Source organism: Nicotiana attenuata, unplaced genomic scaffold (genome assembly GCF_001879085.1).
Source record: "Nicotiana attenuata strain UT unplaced genomic scaffold, NIATTr2, whole genome shotgun sequence".
NCBI classification, from domain to species: Eukaryota; Viridiplantae; Streptophyta; class Magnoliopsida; order Solanales; family Solanaceae; genus Nicotiana; species Nicotiana attenuata.
The window spans coordinates 35,508-55,012 of record NW_017674320.1 but is presented as its reverse complement, the minus strand read 5'-3'; the positions used below and the strand labels follow the sequence as shown (position 1 = coordinate 55,012).

The 19,505-nt window shown below is 42.2% G+C and overlaps 1 pseudogene; it reads right to left on the bottom strand.

Moving 5' to 3' along the window:
- Positions 1-421: 421 nt before the first annotated feature.
- On the bottom strand, positions 422-5,732 carry LOC109218404 (annotated as a pseudogene).
- Between the last annotated feature and the right edge of the window lie 13,773 nt (positions 5,733-19,505).

The window sequence follows — 19,505 nt, the reverse complement described above, 5'->3', positions numbered from 1 at the left end:
CCTTAAAAGGAATCAGGTCGAGCGTAGTTTATGTCATAGGAATTGCTTTGTTTTTTTGTACTTTTCTCTCTTTCTTCTTCTTCTTCTTCTTCTCTTTTTCTTTTTCTTTCTCTTTTTCTTTTTTTATTTTTCTTCTTTTTTCTTCTTCTTCTTCTTTTTTTCTCTTTTTCTTTTTTTCTTCATTTTTCTCTTTATTCTCTTTGTATCTTCTCTTTTTTTTTTTCATTTTCTCTCTCTCTTTATCTTCTGTATCTGTGTTTCTGATCTTTGCTATTGATTCTAAAAGAGGGTATGAAAGAAAGCAAATAAGGCTCAAAGGGGTATAATGGATAAAGTGGTTAGATAGCAGAATAAAATGCCTTCGTCATTTCAATCTTCAAAACATGCCAATTACAAATGAACACAATTTAAACCAAAGAAATCATACATAATATCTTTTGACCGCATCAGAATTGATAGCCATGTCTACACACTTGCCTTCTATATTTGTTAAATACAAAGCACCATTGGACAACACTCTCGTTACCACGAACGGCCCCTGCCAATTTGGGGCAAACTTGCCTTTTGCTTCCGCTTGATGTGGAAGGATGCGTTTCAATATCAACTGACCCACTTCAAATTTTCGGGGGCGCACCTTCTTGTTGTATGCTCTTGCCATTCTCTTTTGATACAGCTGGCTGTGACATACTGCCGCCAGTCTTTTCTCATCAATCAGACTTAATTGCTCCAACCGGGTTTTGACCCACTCATCATCATCAATCTCTGCTTCAGCAACAATTCGAAGGGATGGAATCTCAACCTCCGCGGTTATCACTGCTTCAGTACCTATACCAACAAATAAGGAGTTGCACCTACTGAAGTGCGAACAGTGGTGCGATAACCCAGTAAGGCAAAAGGCAACTTTTCATGCCATTGCCTAGAACCTTGCACCATTTTCCGAAGTATCTTCTTTATGTTCTTGTTAGCTGCCTCAACCGCTCCATTTGCCTTGGTACGATACGGAGTGGAATTTTGATGCATAGTCTTGAACTGCTAGCATACTTCCTTTATCAAATGGCTGTTAAGATTAGCACCGTTGTCCGTGATAATGACCTTTGGAATTCCGAACCGATTAAATGATGTTTGAATGAACAAAGTCAACCACTGCTTTCTTGGTTACAGATTTGAAAGTCATAGCTTCAACCCACTTAGTGAAATAATCGATGGCCACCAGAATGAACTTGTGCCCATTGGATGCTGCTGGCTCAATTGGTCCGATGACATCCATGCCCCATGCAAAGAACGGCCAAGGCGCGGACATTGTATGCAATCGGGGGAGAATGGATCAAATCCCCATGCACCTGGCATTGATGACACCTACGCACAAAGCTGATGCAATCTCGCTCCATGGTGAGCCAATAATAGCCTGCTCGAAGAATTTTCTTTGCAAGAACATACCCACTCATATGGGGCCCACAAACTCCCGAGTGTACTTCGGTCATGATAGTCGTGGCTTGCTTAGCATCTATGCATCTCAACAATCCAAGATCTGGAGTTCTTTTGTACAAAACTCCTCCGCTTAAGAAAAATCCACTCGCCAAACGTCGAATTGTTCTCCTTTGATCACCTGTGGCTTGTACTGGATATACCCCCATCCTGATGTATTCCTTGATATCATGGAACCACGGCTCACCATCGAGTTCTTCTTCCACCATGTTACAGTAAGCATGCTGATCACGAACCTGAATATGCAAAGGGTCAATATAAGCCTTGTCTGGATGGTGTAACATTGATGCCAGAGTAGCCAAGGCGTCAGCAACCTCGTTATGGATCCTAGGGATATGCCTGAACTCCACTGATCTGAACCGCTGACAAAGATCCTGCAGACATTGTCGATATGGTACGAGCTTCAAATCTCGAGTCTCCCATTCTCCTTGAATTTGGTGCACTAACAGATCTGAATCTCCCAAAACCAACACTTCCTGGACTCCCATGTCTACAGCTAATCTTAAACCTAGAATGCATGCTTCGTACTCAGCCATGTTGTTGGTGCAATAGAAATGAAGTTGAGCTGTGACAGGGTAGTGGTGCCCTGTTTCAGAAATGAGCACAACTCCTATCGCAACATCAAAGAAAAGTTTCCAATCGGGCTTCTCATCCTGCTCGACCTCCTCAATATGCATTACCTCTTCATCAGGAAAATAAGTCTTCAACGGCTCATATTCTTCATCCACCGGGTTCTCGGCCAAGTAATCGGCCAAAGCTTGGGCTTTCATTGCCGTCTGAGTCACATATACGATGTCAAATTCTGTGAGCAAGATTTGCCACTTTGCGAGTCTTCCTGTGGGCATAGGCTTTTGGAAAATATACTTTAAAGGATCCAGGAGGGAAATGAGGTAAGTAGTATAGGATGACAGATAATGCTTCAACTTCTGCGCTACCCAAGTCAGGGCGCAACATGTCCTTTCCAGGGGGGTATACTTAACCTCATAGGATGTGAACTTCTTGCTGAGATAATAGATGGCCTGCTCTTTCCTGCCAGTGATGTCATGTTGACCTAACACACAGCCAAATGAATTATCCAGGACTGTCAAATAAAGAATCAAAGGTCTCTCGGGCTCCGGCGGGACCAACACAGGTGGGTTTGACAAATACTCTGTGATCTTATCGAATGCTTCTTGGCACTCATCGGTCCATTTGACCGCAGCATCCTTCTTTAGCAACTTGAAGATGGGCTCACAGGTTGTCGTCGGTTGAGCAATAAACCTGCTGATGTAATTCAACCTCCCTAACAGACTCATCACCTCAGTCTTGTTCTTTGGCGGTGGTAATTCCTGGATAGCTTTGATTTTTGACGGATCCAGCTCGATGCCCCGCCGACTGACTATGAAGCCTAATAACTTGCCCGACGGGACACCGAATGCACACTTTGCAGGGTTGAGCTTAAGATTGTACCTGCGGAGCCTCTGGAAAAACATCCTTAAATCTCTGACGTGGTCAGACTGCTTCCTGGACTTTATGATTACATCGTCCATGTAAACCTCGATCTCCCTGTGTATCATGTCATGGAATATGGTAGTCATTGCCCTCATGTAAGTCGCCCCAGCATTTTTCAAACCAAATGGCATGACCCGATAGCAATATGTTCCCCATGGCGTGATAAATGCCGTCTTTTCCGCATCTTCCTCATCTATTAAGATTTGATGATATCCTGCATAGCAATCCACAAAAGACCCAATCTCATGCTTGGCACAATTATCAATCAAAATGTGGATATTTGGCAACGAGAAGTTATCCTTTGGACATGCTTTGTTGAAGTCACGGTAAGTGACACATACTCTGGTCTTACCGTCTTTCTTTGGCACGGGCACAACATTGGCTAACCACGTGGGATACCGCGTGACTCGAATGACCTTTGCCTCAAGCTGCTTTGTGACTTCTTCTTTGAACTTCACACTCATATCGGTCTTAAACTTCCTTAATTTCTGCTTGACAGAAGGGAAAGTTGGATCAGTTGGTAATTTGTGGACCACCAAGTCGGTACTCAAGCCCGGCATGTCATCATACGACCATGCAAAAATATCCTTATATTCAAAGAGTGCTTTGATTATTTCCTCCCTGATCTGGGGTTCGAGATGGACACTTATCTTGGTTTCTCTGACATTATCTGGATCTCCTACATTGATTGCTTCGGTTTCATTCAAATTAGGCTTGGGTTTTTCTTCAAAATGATTTAATTATTTACTGATTTCCTCAAGTGCCTCATCCTCATCATATTCTGTTTCATCATCACTCTCTATTTCTTAAATTATTATTTCAAAATTAGATTGACTTTTAAGACTTGGCCGAAGATTCCTCATGCATGTCATGTCATTGAAACCAACATAAAAAGAACTGTACAAAGAAGAAAAGAAAACAAAAATAAAAACTATCAGGAATGATGGAAAAAGAGAAATTGCATTTTATTGAAAATAAAGGATAACAGGGTTTGTACATCAAACAAGCGAGAAAATAAAAATCTGGGTCACAACCCTGGAATGACCCAGATAGAAAGGAAAACAAAGCAAACTACCAAAACTCCCACCGAGTAGGGAGAGGAGTAGCCTTCCAATTGTTAAGCTTTACTTTCGGCCCAACGAACTGCACATCTGCTTTGCTGGAACCTTCTCCAACTTCTACCATGTTCACATCATCAAACAAACTCTAGAACCTTTCAATTAACTCTTCATCAACGTCAACCACTGGACTTGGAACTGCTGTCACTGGGCGCTTCACGGCACCAAGCTTGACAAATGACCAAGAGAGACGCGGGATAGGCTTCGGAAGTGCCCACGCCTTCTGTTTCAACCTTTTAGCCCTTTTCACGTCTGCTGCTGTGGGTTTGAATCCAAGACCGAACGTATCCAAGTTTTTAGCAAAGACACTGGCTGCACGATACCTTATAAAGAAGCGCCCAGGCCTTTGCCTGGCACAAAACCATTCTTCAGCATTTCAGATGCCACCATGACAGATGCGGAGGCTAACTATGGAGTTGGAATACATTTCCCTTATGGAACCTTCTCAATTGGCACTGTTTCAGAAACCTGGTAGACCCAAGGCCCTTGGTCATCTTCTACCTCAATGAACGGGATGGAGGCATCATTGTAAGCAACTAAGCTCTCATCACCATGCACGACAATCTCCTGTCTGTCCCACTCAAACTTGACCATCTGATGCAAAGAGGACGGGACTGCTTTGGCTGCATGTATCCAGGGCCGACCCAACAGCAAATTGTAAGAGACGGACACATCCAATACCTGGAACTCCATGGTGAATTCAACCGGTCCTATTGTCAATTCAAGCACTATATCACCGAACGAATCCTTTCCTCCACCGTCAAAACCTCGGACACATATACTGTTCTTTCGGACCTTTTCAGTATCAATCTTCAGCTTGTGCAGAGTGGAGAGAGGGCAGATGTTTGCACTGGAACCATTATCCACCAGCACCCTAGTGACCACCGAATCTTCACATTTCACTCTAAGATAGAGAGCTTTGTTGTGTTCAGTACCTTCCACAAGCAACTTGTCATCGGAGAAAGTGACCCTGTTCACCTCAAATATCTTATTGGCGATCTTCTCCAAATGGTTCACTGTGATTTTATCGGGGATATGAGCTTCGTTCAGAATTTTCATCAGGGCCCAACGATGCTCATCTGAATGGATCAACAATGATAGCAAAGAAATCTGAGCGGGCGTCTTCCTCAACTGCTCCACAATGGAGTAATCTTGCACTTTCATTTTTCTCAAAACCTCCTCCGCTTCTTCCTCAGTGACTGCTTTCTTTACTAGAACTGGATTATCTCTGAGTGTTTTAGCTTTCCTTAACTCTTCCAGAGCAAAGCATCTCCCCAAACGAGTTAATCCCTGGACCTCATTGACTTCTTCTTTCACTTCCTTCCCCTTATAGGTTACTATCACCCGTTCATAGCTCCATGGGATAGCCTTGGTGCTGATCACTGGCAGCTGGGTTACAGGCTTGATGATGACAAGGTCCTTACGGGCACCCTCCACAACTATGATAAGCTTATTCACCAACCCTAGCACGATCACCTTTGACTTTTCTTGCTTTGGTACAGCATCACTTGGGGATCTCTTCTCAACTACCACGGATGGTTCACCGTTCGGCATGCTCAACTTGTTTGCTGCTCCTTCAACCATTGGTTTTGTGACAATTGTTTCCTTGACTGGCTTGGCCTCACTAGACCGAATCATCATAACAGATTGTGATGGCTTCTTGGGCTCCCCCTCCTTGTGTACTATCTCGATCATGTTTGTTTCATCATGAGTTGGCAATGGGTTCTGATTGATGTTGGGTGCTTCCGGAGTTTGGACCACAATCTGGTTTGTGTCGATGAGCTCTTGGATGACATTCTTCAAGTGACAACACTTTTCTGTACCATGCCCCGGAGTCCAGAACAATATGCACAACTCAGGGAGTAATCAAGATTCTTTGGAGGAGGGTTTGGCAATTTTGACTCAATTGGCCTCAGCACATCCAACCGCCTCAATCTCTGGAATAAGCTGGTATAAGACTCCCCCAACGGGGTGAAGGTTTTCTTCCGCTGCAACCTCTCATTTTTGAATACTGGCTTGGGCCGGAAACCTGGGCCGGCAGGGTTTCGGTAGGCACGTGGAGGTGGGTAAGCATTTTGTGGAGCTGGATAGGTGTTTTGTGGGGTCAGGGCACGCCATTGTGGGTAAGAAGGAGGTTCAGTGTAGGACTGGGCGTGGTGGACAGAAATTTGAGGGTCTGGTGATGGAAAGTAATGTTGAGGCGGATTATATGGGGTTTGGGTGTAGGTTCGGTGATGGGGTCGAGGCCGGGTATAATGGTGTGGTGTGCCCCTTGGTCCAAACCACGATCCTGAGTCAACAGTTGCCACATCTTCTTTCTTCTTCTTTCCGATCACTCCTCCGGTACCATTCTGGATGGCTTGGGTGGTTGCTTTGATGGCTGACTAGCTCATGATTTTGCTTGATTTAAGCCCTTCTTCCACCATGCCACCCATCTTCACTACCTCGTTGAAAGACTTGCCTATGGCCGATATCAGATGGCCAAAGTAGGTAGGCTCCACAGCCTGCAGAAAGTATTCCACCATTTCATTTTCCTCCATTGGAGGGTTGACTCTTGCCGCTTGTTCTCTCCAGCGAAAACCATATTCTCTGAAACTTTCTCCTGGTTTCTTCTCTATCTTAGTCAAGGACAAATGATCTGGAACGATTTCTATGTTGTATTGGAAGTGTCGTGCAAATGCTTGGGCCAAATCATCCCAGGTATACCATCTGCTGTGATCTTGACGTGTGTACCATTCAAATGCTGCGCCACTCAGACTCTGGCTGAAGTATGCCATTAACAGCTCATCTCTTCCACCAGCTCCTCTCATTTTGCTACAGAATCCCCTCAAGTGGGCCACCGGGTCTCCGTGCCCGTCATATAGGTCGAATTTAGGCATCTTGAATCCAACGGGCAACTGAACATCAGGAAATAGACATAGATCTTTGTAGGCTACGCTCACCTGGCCTCCAAATCCCTGCATGTTTCTGAACGATTGCTCCAGACTCCTTACCTTCCTGAACATCTCCTCCTGTTCCGCGTTTTTAGGTGGTTTCTCATTCTCAACAGGGAGGTCAAAACGAGGAGTGTAAGGGTGATGATCTGGGGCCTTGAAAGTAGGCTCTGGGGAATAGTACTGATTATCTTGGGTCTGCAATAATGGCTCACTGGAGGATCGATGGAGTGTGGCTGGCGGGGGTGCTACGAAAACAAGGGTGGTTGGTGGAGGGGGTATGGGATTGTTTTGGCTGGTGGTGCTTGTGGGGTTTGGGAGGTGGTACCCTGATAATGGTGGTAGTGGGTGAAACCTGGTGCATTTTGTGGGGATGAATCAGCAGTGGGAGGTTCTTGGGATTGAGCTAATGGTGGGATGAAAGCGGGGTTGGCAGGGTATGATGGTGGGGGATGCCCTTTCACCCATGCTTGGTACATTTCGGCCATTTGATATTTCAACTTGTATAGTTCCTCTTTCAGATTAACCTCAGACTCTTCCCCCTCTCTTGACAGATCAATAACACTTGTGTCCAGTTATTGGCCAGCCATAATCAACTTGTTCTTAGACCTGGTGTTGTACGGGTGGGTTGCTAGAATGCCGATCAAACTAACCACCTGCATGTACTTGATGACAACAAGCAAACTTGTTAGCGATTAAGAGCTTAACAGATAGGCAACCGCACGTTGTGGATGCAATGCACCTAAGCAGTTAACCATTCTATTATGCATTTGAACGGCTGCTTGTTTTATCCCGGCTTTCACTAATTCTTTTCATTTGCAGTTTTCTTTCTCTCTTTTCATTCCCGCTTTTCTTTGCTTGATTCTTGTTTTCCTCTTTTATTCTCGCAATATCTTCCCTCCCTTGTTTATGCCATTATTTCTTTCCCCTCGATTTATTTCCAGTCTTTTTTTTTCTTTTTCATTTTATGGCAATGATCGAATCCTATGTGAATTGCCTACGTATCATGACGCCGCATGAATCAGACCGAGCGTAGTTCTGGGGATAAATGCAAAAGGACACATTTTTTTTTCTTCAAATCTTCTTTAAACAAAATAGAAACATCCTGATTACAACGATTTCCTTACAGTCTTAAACATTTTAAAAAACTAAAGCAAGACTCCAAACGGACTGACAGACTCTAAAAGAAATTGCAACGCAGACTCGAAAAATAAAATCAAGAGTACATAAGTGCTTCCACTGCTGCTCCAGTTGGTTTTGTTGCGGTTTTATGCGCCAGGTCTTCTTGAAGTCGAAACAAGTCATCCATGATCTGTCGGACAAAAATCATAACTGAAGCGAAGAACATGTAGTGGGTCATGTCTTCACACTCGTTGCATTTCATCACAATGTAGTCCGCAATCCTCCTAACCCTTTCCCTGATAATACCCTTCTCTTGTAGCAATCGTCTAATCTACTGAAATCGGGCCCCCAAAACTTGTTCGACAGTATGTTTTTGCTCTTGAAGTTGCTGCAGGTCCTTTTCTAACTGCGACATCAGGGCATAGCAATGTTCCCTTTCTGCTTTGAAATCTCTTGCCTGCTTGGTCACTTCGCTTTCAAGGACATTGATCCTTTTCTTTAGACCCACAATTCCTCTGTCGTACTTCTCTTTCAGCTGTCGGACGAAACTTGCCCGTCCCTCCGCATTCTTAACTAACTTGGCTTGTGCTTTTGCTAACTCCTTTTCAGTCTTTTCCAGGTCCGCCTCGTAATCACCCACCTTTCTCCTAAGGCCGTTTATGAGCTTCTCATCTTGTCTACTTCTAGCTGGATTTTCGGCGGCGATTTTCATTCTTTGAATTTGAGCTCGTAAGGCTTCATTTTCCTGGGCCAGTTTTCTTCTTTCTCCTTCAGCTTCTTGCAGTTGTAGATCATTATTGAACTCAACGTTTCTCAATTTCTCTTCAAGAGTGTGAATGGTAGCTTGGTACTTTTTCTCCTTCTCTCCCCAGGCCAACCTTTCCTTGACTTTGTCATCGAAAGCCTGCACATGTGGTCTTTTTGCTGGTCTTTCAGGCTCTGGTTCGGGCTCTGGCTCATTGCTCGCACCTGACTTTCCTTCAAACCACGCTGCATAATTCGAATTCACTTCCCCTTTAGCAACATTTGGTACCTGGGTGCCATTTTTCAGATACCAACAACTTTTCCAATCTTGCTGGACTAAAGCCTCTAGCAATGCTGCCTCTGGATGGAGTTCGATGACCTGGGTGGTTAGATCTTCATCTTCAAGTACCACCTGATATCTCCCTATGTGACGACCCGACCCGTCGTCTCATGTGGTACTGCTTCGTTTCTCCCATTTTATGCTTCATTATGTTTCGTTATTGGTATGTGGTGTGTTAGAGTTGATTTGGATTGGTTTTTATAAGAAATGAGACACTTGATCTCTTTAAGGAAGGCTTAAGTTGGAAAAGTCAACCGGACGTTGACTTATGAGTTAGAAGGCTCGGATGTGATTTCCGGTGATTCGGCTAGCTTCGGGAAATGATTTTTGACTTAGGAGTGCGATCGGAATTGATTTTGGAGGTCCGGTGTAGAATTAGGCTTGAATTGGCGAAGTTAGTATTTTGGCGAATTCCGGTTGATAGGTGGGATTTTGATCCGAGGGTCGGAATGGAATTCCGAGAGTTGCTGTAGCTTTGTTAGGTGATTTTGGATATGTGTGAAAAATCTCAGGTCATTCGGACATCGTTTGGTCGGATTTTTGATCGAATGCGTAATTCGGAAGTTTTTAAGAAACTTAGGCTTGAATCCGATGTGATTTGATGGTTTTAGCGTTGTTTGAAGTGTTTTGAGGATTGGAACAAGTTTGAATAAGGTATTAGGATGTGTTGGTTTTTTTTGTTGAGGTCCCGGGAGCCTCGGGGTGAATTCGGGTGGTTAAACGGAAGGTTTTTGGAGTTAATTGCAGGTTCAACCTTGCTGGTATCTGTTGGTTTCGCACCTGCGGTTATGGGACCGCAGGTGCGGTCTCGCTGAAGCGATTGGAGGATGCGCAAAAGCGGAAGTCTTGGCCCTTGCCAGATTCCGCAGGAGCGGAAGGAGGACCGCATAGGCGGCCTCGCAGAAGCGAGCTAGACCTCGCACGAGCGGAATTTGGAACCCTGGTCAGGTTCCGCAGAAGCGGAACATTGGATCGCTTAAGCGGTCCCGCAGATGCGATTGTGGACCGCAGAAATGGAAGGTTGCCTTAAGTGAAAGGTCCGCAAAAGCGGACGTTGACCGCATAAGCGGAAGCCGCAAAAGCGGTACTGGATCCGCAGAAGCGAAATGCCTGGCAGTTAAGTGAAATTAATCATCTTCGCGAATTTTTGAAAGAACAACATTTTGGACTTCGGACTAAGGAGATTTTGGGCGATTTTTGAAGAGGGTTTCGAGGGCTATCATCAGGTATGGATTCTTGGGCTTAGATTATGTTATTATTGTGTATAAACATGAATTAACACTGAAAACCCAAGGAATTAAAGGGTAAAAATGGAGGTTAGGGCTTGAAACTTAAGAAAGGTTAAACTAGGGATTTGAGTGGTCAAATGGACTCCGATTTTGGTGAATTTTGTATGTATGGACTCGTGGCGAGACGAGGAATCCGGTGATGTAAATTTCGTAATTTTTTGAGATGCGGGCCCGGGGCTCGGGTTTTGCTAGTTTCGAGATTCTTGCTAATTTTCGCTAATTTTCGATTGGGTATTGTTCCTTTAGCATATTGTGATGTATTCGCTCTGATTTTTGTTAGATTCGACGCGCGTGGAGGCCGATTCGAGGGGCAAAGGCGTCGCGAGCTAGGGATTTCACCGGTTCGAGGTGAGTAATACTTGTAAATGATATCCTGAGGGTTTGAAACCCCGGATTTGCACATCATAGTGTTGTATTGTGGTGACTTGCACGCCAGGTATGAGCGTGGGGTAGAGCACCGTTGGGGACGGTGACTTGGTCCGTCCCGGTTGTTGATTTTACTGCGTAATTGACTAAAACCTGCTTGATGCTATCGTGATTTGGGCTGATTGCCATGTTTTGGGCTTCGTGCCGATTAATTGAATCCTTTAGGGATTATTATCACTGTTTTCATGACACTTAGCATATTAAATGATTTCAGTCCTGAGTTAAACCCTGTTTTGAAATGTGCAGTCATATTGTCAAAGTTTAAAGACTTAAATTGTATTTTTTTCTGATGTTTTGAGTTAAAAGATATTACTTGACATTGCCCGAGTGGCTCATCTGCATGTTCTGGACTGAGGATGGATCGGGCTGCATGCCGCAGCGATACTATGATGATATTGCGCTTGTGCTGTAGGAGCCCCTCCGGAGTCTGAACACCCACAGTGAGCGCGGGTACCCAAATAGATCGGGCTGCGCGCCGCAGCGGTCATATGCATTGCATTGCATTCATGCATTGGTTCCTGTTTGTAATACGTGTCATGACATTCATCACTCTCATTTCATTGGCATTCATGCTACTTCTTGCACTGTTTACCAGACGCCCGGTGTTAATTGGTAGTGGAGTGCTGTGTCGAGGGGCTGACTTATGTGCGGACTTGCATTATCTGATTACGCATTCATTTGCTTGACTGTCGGAAAAGGATATTTTCAAAGAGGTTTTTAAACTGAGCCAGATATTTTCTAAAGGATTTTTCACGGTTTTACTGTTTTCTCAAAGGGTTGTACTGTCCTATATAGCATGATGGAGTGCTCTTACGTGATTTCTTGCCTCTCAGTTATTATTTACTCTTATTACCACTGAGTTGGAAGTACTCACTTTACTCCCTGCACCTCGTGTGCAGTTGCAGGTATTGTTCACCCGGTAGCGGGTTATTAGCTGATTGAAGGTAGGGCTATTGTAGCTGAGCAAGGTGACCGCCAGCGTTCGCGGCACCGGATGTTGTCTTTTGATTTTCCAGAATTTTTCTTTATATATTATTATTGGCCCTGTAGTTGTGTTCAGGTTTCTTTAGATGCTCGTGACTTGTGACACCCCGGTCGGGTTGTGTTGGGTTGTACATACTGGTTATTATTGTCGTTGAGCTATATTCACCTATTCGTTTATGTTTAATAAATGTTAAAGAGACGATTTGGGTTAGTTGGCTGGCCTTGTCTTCACGAGAGGCGCCATCACGACCGGGTTTGGAAATTGGGTCGTGACACCCTAGCTGCCTTAAGACCCTATGTGGTGCATACGGCTGGACACTCCGCAAACCTATCAACATCAGATAACCCTTTGTGGCTATCATATATATGATTTCTGTCATCGGGAGCCAACCTATAGTCCATTCAACTTGACTTGCTTTTAGAGCTTTCAAATGGGAGATCCAAGCTTCAAACCCTTCTGGAGCGTTGTAATCTTTCACCCTTTCCTCGTAGCTTTTGATGAAATTATCTTTGCTTGAACCATAGCTCATGAACTTGGGGTGGTGGCGGAGATGCTCGATCAACCACATTTGTAGAAGAACACTGCAACCCTCGAAGAATTGGGCCCCAGATCTACACAATGTCAATGCCCGGTAAATATCTGCCAGTACTAGAGGAGCAAGTGTGTGATCTTTCTTTGTAATAAGGGTTTGTGCAACTCTAGCCATGCGGGAATCTACCGTCCCCTCGGCATTTGGAAGGACTATGATTGCTAGGAACGCAACTATGAAGGCGAACCTACGATGAATTTGCAAAAGGTTCTTGTCTTGTTTGTTGTTCAATCCTTTTTCATGTCTCTCGAACCCGACCGAATGCCCGAATCTGGAATACAAAAATTGAAAGGAACAACACCCGTTGTCCACATGAGCCTTCTTCATTTGTTTGCTGATATTAATAATATTAAAGAATTTGTGCACTGATGGGGCTCTCGGGAATATCAACTGTTGTTTTCCCAAGTCCCGGCCAAAATGGATGTACCCAGCTATTTCTTCCAGTGTAGGGGTGAGCTCAAAATCCGAGAAGCGAAAGACATTGTGCACAGGATCCCAAATTGTTACCAAAGCTTTGATCAAATCTCTTGTGGTTTGATTTCCAACATATCAATGAGAGCACCCAACTGTTCTTTCACCCAGTCTTGACCATCTCCGTCCAAATCATACCACCACATGCGCAACTGCAACTGAGCCTGCTCTACAAGTAGTAGTTTCGGGTCCTGGACAATGTTCATCTTGGTGCCTGTGAATGGTTAGGGTTAGGGTTGACTCTGATAGATTTTGAGGAAACAGTTTTCTCTCAAAAGAAAATGACCCTTTCCCCTTTCTACACAAAAGTGGCTGCTTTCATAAATGTGGCCCCTTCGCAATTTCAAGTAAATTTTGAGGCAGGGGGAAGACACTTAGAAAAATGACCCCTTAGTGATAGATTTGTTCGTTCTCTACGAAAATAGCCCTTCGACAACTGAAAATATTCTAAGGCTATCTCGGTGAGAACATCGCCGAAACTAGGTCGGCTTATTCTTGACACAGATCCCTACCTACGACTTCACTTTATTTGGTTAATTTTGCAAAAAGAGGCCGAACCCTATGTAGGTTGCCTACGTTATCCACATCCGGTGGGAATCAGACCTGCGTAGTTCGGGCAGTCTTGACATAATTTTAAAAAGAAAACGCGAGTGTCTCGTTTTGAAAAGACTCTTTTTGCTTCTTTTTTTCTCTTTCTTTTTTCTTTTGTTTTTCTTTTCCAAATCCCTTTTTCTAAAAAAAATCGGCAGAGTTTCTGGATATTTTCAAATACCGGGTTTATTTCCTTTCTACGCCACTCTTGGTTTTCCCCTGATTGTCTTTCCTAGCCGGTCAGCATGCAAGCCGAAACAAATAAATGTTCACATAGCACGTAAGATGCATCAGGGTGGTCTGTTATTTTGGGTACACCTGTCCTAGACGGATCCAACCCCTGTGTTGAGTCCCCTAAGTCAAATGCACGTGATGCAAACAAACGTTCCTACTAGGGATTCGACATGAGGTTATGTTCTTCTAAGTTTAAACCTGGGGTTATGTTCTAGACTAGGTTTACCCGAGTGGACAACTCGAGCCGAGGTGGGGGCAACATACCGATGGTACTAAAGTCTGCCCTGCCTTGTTGCTGACCCATGCCTCGTTCTAACTGGTATGACTTCTAACAGAAAGTGGGCCACGCGAACGTGTGCGCCAAATTTTAGAAGACTCAGAAGGGTGGCATAAGAAAGCATTTTAATAACATTCAAACAGTATTGAAATGGCACATAAATGGCAATTAGCACATTGGGTTCACAAAATACAATAATATCAACAATAAATAAATCCAAGCAAAATAATATTAACAAGCTCGAATTCTTGTACCCTGAACCAGAAGTTCTTGGTTCTTATCCCCAGCAGAGTCGCCAGAGCTGTCACACCTCCTTTTTACTACCCACGGAAAGGGGTATCAAGGGAGTTTTTCGAATTTAAGTGACAATCGAAATGGATTATTATTTAAGATCAGAGTCGCCACTTGGGATAGTTTACGGTGTCTCAACTCACCGGTTTAGAACTTCGAATCGAGGAGATTTGACTCTGTTATAATGTCTGCGAAACACAGAAATCCGAGTAAGGAATTCTGTTAACCCGGGAGAAGGTGTTAGGCACTCCCGAGTTCCGTGGTTCTAGCACGGTCGCTTTGATCATACTTGGCTAAATTAAATTGTTTAATTACTGATTTTAGAACCTATGTGCATTTGCCTTTTAATTAAGAAATTATCTTAAAACAGGTCACGCGCACGTGTACCCGTTTGTTTGGTGCGTCAAAATCATGTCACGCGAACGTGTCCACAATTAATAACGCCTTATTATTATTAAGAAAGTTTGGCCAAAGTTGCGCGAACGCATACTCCGGTTTTTTTTAGAATCGTAATTATGTCACGCGAACGCGTACACAACCACGATGGTATATTGAACGTGCCTAAAGCAAACTACGAATATCATTTTAAATATCTAAGTCGTAAAATTAATATGAGGACCATAGGGATTCAATTATGAATGGCACACCTCGGCCTAGAGAACTACATTTAATTAAAGCGAAACTATATTAGTAACAAATTTATTATTAGGAAAGTTGGACGAAGTTGCGCAAACGCATACTCCGATTTGGTTTTTAGAGTCGTAACTATGTCACGCGAACGTGTACACAATCACGACAGTAGATTAAAAGTGCGCCTAAAGCATTGCTACGAATATTAATTCCTAATATCTAATTTGCGAGGGCCATAGGTGATCTAATTAGGATGGCACACCTCTTATACAACTAAAGAGTTACATTTAATCAGGGCTGAATGACATTCATACTTGCGAAAATATAAAAGCGCACAATTATTAGCAAGAGGGTTTAGGGCTCATGTTGGGAACTGGGCTGAAACCAAGCCCAAGAGAATGGGTGGAGGGAGGGAATAAAGCATACATGATTTGGCGGATTCAATTGGGCTATCATTGAGCCCAACTCTTTTTTAAAACAAATTCCCAACATCTAAAGACCGTTCTAAACATATCAATAGCTTACTAAGCGGAATTCAACAGTGAAATTGATTTAAACTTTGAATCAAACTCACATTGAAATCCTTTTCTTATTGAGTTAACATTAACTAAGAAAAAAGGCTAAGGCCAAAGACTATTGGGCCCCAAATTGAGCCCAAAACAAAAGCAGACCAAACCTGGTCGTGTGCTGCCTTTCTTGGGTCAGAGTTAGGCCTAGCAGTCCTTAAAAATTCTTCAGCATTAAGACCTTCTGAAATTCAGCCTCTACAACTAACAACATAGCAATTCCGAGCAACAGACACATAGCTACCCAAATTATACAATTAACCTTTATGACTTGCTTTTGAGGATGACACTAACAACATGGTTTTTTCTTTTAAAAAAAATTTATCCAAATATACCAGCTTACATATGCGAGTTACTCTAACAAAACACTTATTGTATGAGCTGACCAGATACTAATAACATTAACTTCAGCTGAGGGCTTCATTCAAACACATACAAATAACATGTGATTAACAGTTCTGAGACAGTTCCCAAATATTACAATCCCTGTGTATAGCAAAGCTGTTCAGATCTTCATGAAATAATAAAATGACTCTATTTTTCAGGCTTAACAATATGAATGAGTTATAAACTACAATATCATTTCTAAGCAAACCCAAACAGTTGGCAAGCAAACTACAAGCAGAAGAAAGGAGAACCAGAAGACATTAAACCAAATAATTCCTGAAATTTTCAACTTCAGACCAAACATTATGTTGTTCACTTTTGCATTTCAAAGCTCATGGGGAATACTTGAATACAGCAAATAGAAAGAAAAAGATCCCGAAGTCAGCAGCAATGGAAGCAAATAGAAAACCAGCAACAACAAACACGGCTCCCACAATCAAACCATGCTTCAACCCTTTTGGAATTCGAAAACTTCAAAGAATTTCTTCTAGTTTTTCTTGTGAAAATTAGAAGAGTTTTAGCTAAACAATGCAGAACTTTCTTTTAGTCTTTTCTAGGGTTCAGAAAATCTGTTTTTGGGAGTGAGGGAAGGGTTCTATGTATAGCCCTAAAGAGTGTCATGTGCTGAAAAAAGATAAGGGAATTATTCCCTTCAGCCACAAGGCATCTTTTAACAAACTTGGACAACTGGCTTTACCTCATTGGTTTCAACATTTTGTGCTAAGCAAATGAGGTCAGCTGCCCCCATTCTAGAACATTCCAACATAAATTTTATCTGATTTCAGAATCATTTAACCCTTTATGACCCCCTTAAGTTTCCATTTGTTCACTTAACTCCTATAATTTCTACTGAATTTCAAATCAGGACAAACAAAGATAAAACCAGAAAGTATCAAGAACCCAAATCAAAATGCTGAAATAGAAACATGATGATACAAATTAAACCTAAAACTAAACCAATTAATAAACGAAAAACTACTTATATAAATAACCTTAATAACACTGAATTCAAACCAAAACTGATGGCAAAGACAGAGCAAACAAAATATCAAACCCTAGTTAAAACTTGAACCTAAACATGTTTCAATTACTCTAATAACACATGCAAATAATGAAACTAACAGTCAAAGAAAGTAGAACCTAGATTATGCGGCTAAATCAGAAACAATTAACCAAGCGGAGGAATCAACAAAGAAAGAAGAAAAGAATAATGAAAAGTAAAAAGAAAGTGCAAGAAGTTACCTATGTTCATTTTTTTAAAAATAAAACTGGACCAGCTACGAACTTTGACCAAATTTCAGCAAGGTGATGTGAACTTGAACTAACATTAGTCGACTGTTCTAAACAAGAACAGTCGACTAATGGAAGTTTTAGATTCAACCCTTCCGAGATTGACCAAAAATCAGAGAAGTATGAAAAATTAGGGCTTGGCTTTTTTAGATCTAAAATTCGAGAAATTGGGGACTGATTTGAAAAGGATTGAAGGTGGTTTAGGGTTCAGAGGGGTGCAAGGGTTATAGGGTGTTAATTTGGGGCGATTTGGAACACCTAGGGTTTTTGGGCATGGATCTCGGATTTGAAATTCGAGATTCTTGGTGGTGATTTGAAAGAAACGAATGGGAGATTTGGAACGAGGAGGTGATGGAGGTTCTGTGGTGTTAAACTGGTGGTGTTTGGGACACCGGAACCGCCGTGAGGCGATTTCCGGTGGGTGTTTGATGGCGGAGGCGGCGAAGGATATGAAGGCGGCTAGGGTTTCTGGAGTTAAGGGTGTTAGAGACGAACAGGAGGGTTTGGACTGAGGGGGGGGGGGGGAACAATTTTCGGACACTTATATATTAATTGAGTGACCAGTCCGGGCCGTTGGAAATCCAACGGCTGTGATGAAAATGAAGTGAAACGGGGTCGTTTTGGGGATGGGGAGACCTGGACCGGGTTAGCTATTTTGGGCCTGGGTTTTTTGGGCAGTTTTGGGATTGGATTTTGGGTATGGGGCAGCCCAATTTCGATTAAAAAGCCCTCTTTTCGATTACCTCTTTTATTCTCTTTTTTTTTCTTTTCTTTCTTTTTTTTAAATTAAAAATCCTAAATTAATCTAAATTACGAAATTAAACTAATTACCTAATTACAAAATTACAAAAATCATTTAATCCTAAGTTAAAAGAGAAAAATCAATAATCTAAAAAGGTAAAATGTAAAATGGGCCATTTTTTGTGATTTTCGTTTCAATAAAATAAATAATTAACCAATTAACCCTAAAAATGTAAAAACAAAACCTAAATGCAATGCATGGTATTTTTGGCCTTTTTCATGATTTTAACAAAAATTAAATGTGCAAAAAAATGCAAACAATCAATAAAATTCTACAAAAATTCCTTAAAATGGCAAATAATTAAGAAATATCTATTTTCTTGGGATTTTATAGGAGTAGTTTGTATAGGGCAAAAATCATGTGCTCACATTGTGTAATTAGAAGAGGATGGTCGGTTAAGTGGTTAAGAGGTACAACTGTCAACCACTAACCAACAATATAAACAACCCCTTCCCTCTGTAATTGAAATCAATCGAACAATACCACTTCTTCTTCTTCCTTTCTCTCTCAATTTCACCTTCTCTCATTTTGCATGTCATTTACAGTAGAAGATCCGATGGATTCTATCACGTAGCCTAGCATCCACAGTGGCTGAGATTGTGTGGCTTGTTGGTTTATTTGATGAGTTGGGGGTTACTCTCACATTGTCAGTTCCCCTTCATTGTGACAGTAAATCAGGAATACAAATTGCTGCCAATCCTATGTTCCATGAACGTTTGAAACATATTGATATTGATTGTCACTTCATCCGCCAGAAAATTCATTTAGGCTTGGTTCAAACAGTCTACTTGAGGTCTGCTGATATCTTGACCAAGGGCTTGAGTAGTATTCAGCACAGTCACAAACTGTCCAAGCTAGGCCTCAAGAACATCTTTATTAGTCCTAGCTTGAGGTTGGGGGGGGGGGGGGGGTGGGGTAATGAGATATGTGATACATGTCATGACCCAGGTTAATGTTGTATAGGCTTAATTTAACCATAGTTAGATTAGTAGTAACTATAGTTAGGTGTTAATATTGTAGTTAGATTGTAGTTAGTCAGTTATTTTGGTGATATAACTATAGGTGTATAGTATTTTGGAAGATAACAGAAAATGAGATCCTTTTCTCTCAACTCTCTCTCTGATCTACTCTTCTTGTGTTCTTCATCTCATTCCTCTCGTGCAAATTCACAAAATTGACACATAGAGATACTATTAGTTGGATGAAGTAATTTCGTGAAATTTATTAATTTCCCAAAGAAAACAAGAATATTAAGATCACTTGGTAAATGGTTGAATCAATCAACCGACAGGGAAATTATTTTGGCCTTTTCACTCAAATTTTGTTTAATCACAAAATTATCGGCTAAAAGGTTCCTTAATCCACCAACAATAGTCGAAAAGATTAAAGGAATGCTCTACTTTGAAAAGTTGGTAAATGAACAACTACGTACTGGCTACTGCAA